This window comes from Stegastes partitus, unplaced genomic scaffold (genome assembly GCF_000690725.1).
Source record: "Stegastes partitus isolate 25-593 unplaced genomic scaffold, Stegastes_partitus-1.0.2 Scaffold141, whole genome shotgun sequence".
Lineage (NCBI taxonomy): Eukaryota > Metazoa > Chordata > Actinopteri > Pomacentridae > Stegastes > Stegastes partitus.
Window position 1 is genome coordinate 184,183 of NW_007577872.1, and position 4,847 is coordinate 189,029.

The 4,847-nt window shown below is 43.4% G+C and overlaps 1 protein-coding gene across 3 annotated transcripts in view; it reads right to left on the reverse strand.

Moving 5' to 3' along the window:
- Positions 1 to 257: 257 nt before the first annotated feature.
- Positions 258 to 4,847, reverse strand: part of dtd1 (D-aminoacyl-tRNA deacylase 1) — a 25,637-nt gene continuing 21,047 nt past the window's right edge. Inside the window, exons 6-7 of one of the 3 annotated variants that reach the window (XR_520077.1) lie at positions 1,516 to 2,787; positions 258 to 1,404 (exon numbers count right to left, since the gene is read on the reverse strand). The gene's annotated coding sequence lies outside the window, so the exon portion shown is untranslated. Of the gene's footprint in view, positions 1,405 to 1,440; positions 2,788 to 4,847 lie in introns of those variants that run through there. The other 2 variants (XR_520078.1, XM_008278996.1) reach the window with 2 other exon arrangements.

Below are 4,847 nucleotides of genomic sequence, written 5' to 3' on the forward strand. Positions count from 1 at the left end.
CGGCAACATGGAGAAACCTCAGCTCAGCACCAGCGAGGAAGAAGAGGGGTGGTGGTGGTGGTGGTGGTGGTGGTGGTGGTGGGGAAACGGCATGGTTGGCCAGGAATAGCTTAGCTTGAACTAAAAAAAGTTGGGACAGTATACAAGGACCAGGTGGTGATGCTGAAAGGAGAAATAAGGACAAGCAGCATCCCTTTGCTTTTGCAATAAATAAAGAATGAAACAGATGAGAAACACACAGGAACACGGCACTAGGCCTCGTTTTTTTTCTGTTCACGTCTTTATAAAACGACAACAAAATGTACATTCAGATCTGTCAAGTGACAGCAGGAGAGTGTCAGAATGAGGAACATGAATAAACAGTGGATGCGGTGCCCACACAAGTGCCTCTGCTCGCCGATAGTGAAGCACAGCTGTCCCTCTCCACACAGGTGAAGTGCAGGTAACCGAGACAAACTGACTCACGACGTCGCAGCCGCTCGATCTTAAAATCGACTACAGCCGGAGCGACCAGCGAAGCTTCCTGCAGAACAATCCCTTTATCAGAGCAGGTCTGGCTGGACGATGAAACGAAGAACAGACTGAGATACGAAGGGGACATTTTACGATTTAAAGTCCAACTGAAATCAGAACTACCTGTCAGATTTTTACATCGGGGCAAAATAATGATAAAATGTGCTGCTCTGCTTGTACCCGTCTCTTATTGAAAGGACATTTATGATTTAAAGGGTTCAAAAATGGTATCAGAGTAAACACACAATGTTAGCAAAGCACCACCACTAAAGACGGATAGCATTTTGTTAGCAGTGATAATGAGGAGGATTAGGTTTCTGCTAACTAGCTAAGTAGCTATTAGCCTGTAAGCTAATGTTGTTAGCAGTGCACTTCTCCCCTGATGGCTGTTAGCTAATTTAGCAAACCAAGATGGAACAGAAGATGTGCCCATGTATGCACAAGGAAAAGAGGATACTGGCCATAAAGCTTTAACTTAACTGCTAAACACTGCATGACTAAGATGCTAACAGATGCTAATGCTACATTATCAGGACAGCTAATATGTTGTTTAAAGCTGAGGGCTATATTTGTGTAAGCAATGGCATCAAAGAGTAACAAGTAAATAATCCCGTGAAGTTTTTAAGATATAGGCTAACAAGCTATTTAGCTATTAGCCTGTACACTAATGTTGTCAGCGATGCACTTTCCCCCCTGCTGGATGTTTGTTAGCTAATTTAGCAAGTCAGCATGCAATACAAGATTTGTCCATGCACAAAACGAGGACATTAGCAAGAAAGCTAATGTATGTTTGTTGTTTAACGTTAACAGCTATTTTTTGTGTTAGCAGTGGCATAGAAGAGTCATTTTTAACAACCACAATTGGTAGCAACTAAGTAATCCAATGTCAATTTAATAAGTTTTTAAGCTAGTTAGATATTATGAGGCTATTTTTTTTATTTTAGCAGTGGTATAAAAGAGTAACGACCACAATTGGTAGCGACTGAATAATCTAATGCTAATTTAAGAAGTTTTTAAGCTATTAGCCTGAAAATTAATGCACGTTTCCCTTGATGGATGTTTGTTAGCTAATTAAGTGAGTTAGTGTGCAACACAAAATGTACGCATGCTTAGGATGGGCTGGAAAGGCTAGAAGCTAAAAAGGCCAGAAGCTAGAAAGTTGAAGACTGTTTTTTGTGTTAGCAGTGAAATAAAAGACTAATGACTACAGTTGTTTGCAAACTAAATAATCCAATTGATTTTAAGCTTTATGCTCTTTGGCTAACTATCTATTTAGCTGTTAGCCTGTAAACTAATATTGTTAGCAATGTACTTCTCCACTGGTGGATCATTGTTTTGCATTAGCAGTGGCATTAAAGAGTTAGCTTTCTAAAGGTAGCATTCAGCTAATTAGCCAAGTAGCTGTTAAGCCTGCAGTTGTTAGCGATGCACTGTACCTGCAGCTAATTTAGCAAGTCAAGACGCAACACCAGGTGTGTCCATGCATGTACCAGGTCAAGTGGGTGTTAATATAGTTGGAGTGAACAGTTGAAGGCTTTTTTTGTGTGTTTGCGAGCTAAAGAATATACCCCTCTTCCTTCTGCCTATTGATTTTTAGCATGTAAATTACAGCGTAGACTCTTGTAGCAATTTCAGTTTGACCTTAAAACATGCAGTCGACTCAAAAATGTGCAGCAGCCGTTAAAAAGCAGACTGCACATATGTAACTGTGCCGATCATGTGGCGGCGGTGGTGTCGCTGCTGCAATCAGTGTGGAGAGGCTGTTACGTTCTCACTGCCCTGATGTTCTTGTGCCGGCACTATAAGCCAAGGACTTGGAGCTGAGCTATGCTTCAGGGTCGGTGCCATGTCTCTAAGCAGAGATTAAGTGGGAACAGGCAAGGGGGGAGTCTGAAAGAGAGAGAGACAGAGACAGATGGAGGTAGAAACATGGAAAGAAAGGCAGTGCGTGGGAAAAAAAAAGAGAGTACACAAAGCTAGTGGGCCACACGGTGCAGCGCTGTTGACGTCCGCTCCGTCCCATGACACCCGTGTTCAATCTCCCGTCGTAAATCTAAGAAAACTGGGCGCCGTCAGTGTCGTCTCCGCCACACCTGTCTGATTTCTGGAGGAGGGAGGCCGAGGACACCGGCGAGGGGGACGACGTTCTGCGACAGAATCCTGCTGATTTCCCAACAAGAAGGAGGACAGTCGGCGATCAGGTGTTGAGAGTCTCTGAGGATTAAAAGCCTTCCTGAGGAAACTGGGCTCACCGTCACGTCCCCAGTGCGACATCTGCACGAGAGACAACACAACAGTGGTTTTAGTCTGTGTTACAACGAGTCAGTGGTGGCCTCGATAAAGTACGAGAAGACTTAAACAGCTTTTATTTAATAAGAGGCACTAATGGTGCAATAACGATATTATTTACCCAAAAACCTGCAGACAGATTTGAAAGAAATACTAAAAAAAAAAACTGCCAAAATAGCACTACTGATCAGAGTTAGAAATCATAAGAAACAACAAAATCATTGCATTTCCAACTTCAAACAACCATCTTGTATGAACCGTTCAGTCAGAAAACTTCACCAAATTGCAGCTTAAAATTGTCACTTTTATTAAAAAATCACTCGATGAAAAATTCACCAAAAATCACCTGTTTGCTTTGACCACATTAAGTAAAAAACAAAAAAAATGTAAGCCTCTTGGCACAACTGTTATTGACTCAGCAATGAGAAAAAGTCATGTGACAAACATTCAGTCATTTTTTGGCTGAACTGCAGGCTGTGTAGACGAAACATGGAAATATATCTATAGCATGTGATTGTTATCGTGTTATAAACTGTCCTGCTGCACAAAAGACATTTCTGAGTTCCCTCTCCTTCTAGTCAGGGTTGTGCTGCTTCAATAAATGCTGCAGGACTTTATATTATAGTAAAAAAATGTGAGGAAATGTGACAGGAGCAAAAAAAACACCCATAAACTGCCTCGAGGTCAGAGGGTAAATTCAGTTATTTAAACATTAGCTGCTATAAAACGCTGTTCAGATGAAACCAAGTAAAACCCTCCAATTAATGGGCGCCATTTATTTATCTTTAAATTCTAAATAAAAACGAACCAAGTGGCTCATCTGAGGTCATTTTTCTGATAAATCATGTTGGTGTTTCTTTTGTCTGGCTTCACTACGATTTCTGCTACCAGCGGAAAGCAAAACAAGCCAATAACAACTGCGTTTATTTAGGTTAATAATGCTGCAGGTAGAGTCACTCAGTTCACTGAGGAACATTTTCTTTGCTCCACAAAACCCTTAAAATAGATCAGCGCAGTTTGTTGTTTCAGGTGAACAGATACGAAGCATAAGAAGCTCACTCCATGTTTAAATAATATTAAGTTTCTGGAAACAAACATGTGAAATTCAGAAACAGAAGTTGCATCCACCCCGACTACCTCTCTGCCAGTTCTGTAGAAATCAGTGCAGGAGTTGTGTTTGCGTGACGAGCAGCAGAAAACCTTCTCAGGAGCCGTTTTATATCCAAATGAGAACGCTGCAGACGTAAAGTAAGACCAGAAGAGATAATGGAGGACTGTCACAAATTCCTCATTCGGAGCAAAGCGCTCGCTGCTCATGTTTAAGTCATGCAAAGCAAACCTCGGGAGCACCGACTTTAAAATATGCAGCGACGGAGCCAAGCAGCGAGGCCCTTGTCTGACATCTCTCTCACATCCAAATGTCCCTCTTCCACCTCGTCCTCCCACCAGGACTGCTGTGCATGTACACACACACACACACACACACACACGCACACACACACACACACACACAAATCCAAATAACTCTCTCGACTTATCAAACATTTTCCCTTCTTCTTCTTCTTTTTCTAATTTCTTCCCCCCCCTCCATCCCTGGCTCTCTGTCAGACACAAACGGCCTTATGTAACGAGGTGCAGAAGCCTCCAAGTCTTGGGGCACATATTTACCCAGCATGCACTTGGGGATTACAGAGTAAGGCCCCCTGCTTGCGAGGACAGTTCGGGACGGGACGGGCGAGCCGGCATGGGAGAGTCGAAACACCTCGAATGTTTCAGATGTTGTCAGACATGCTGCTGCGCTAATCCACCCCCGTGAACAGGATCAGGAAGTGCGGCCGCTGTTGAAGCGCCAGTTTGACGGCATATCCGCCGGTTGCGTGTCTGCCAGAGGGTTCACGCAGGGAGACGAGCCGAGCCACGGGAGGCGGCAGCGGCGGCAGCCTCAGTGGGGGGAAGCTGACTCAATGCCTCCCCGACTCTGTTCGCCCAGAACTCGTCTGTTTTTGCGCTAGTAAACAAATACTGAAGGCAAATAAGAACAACCT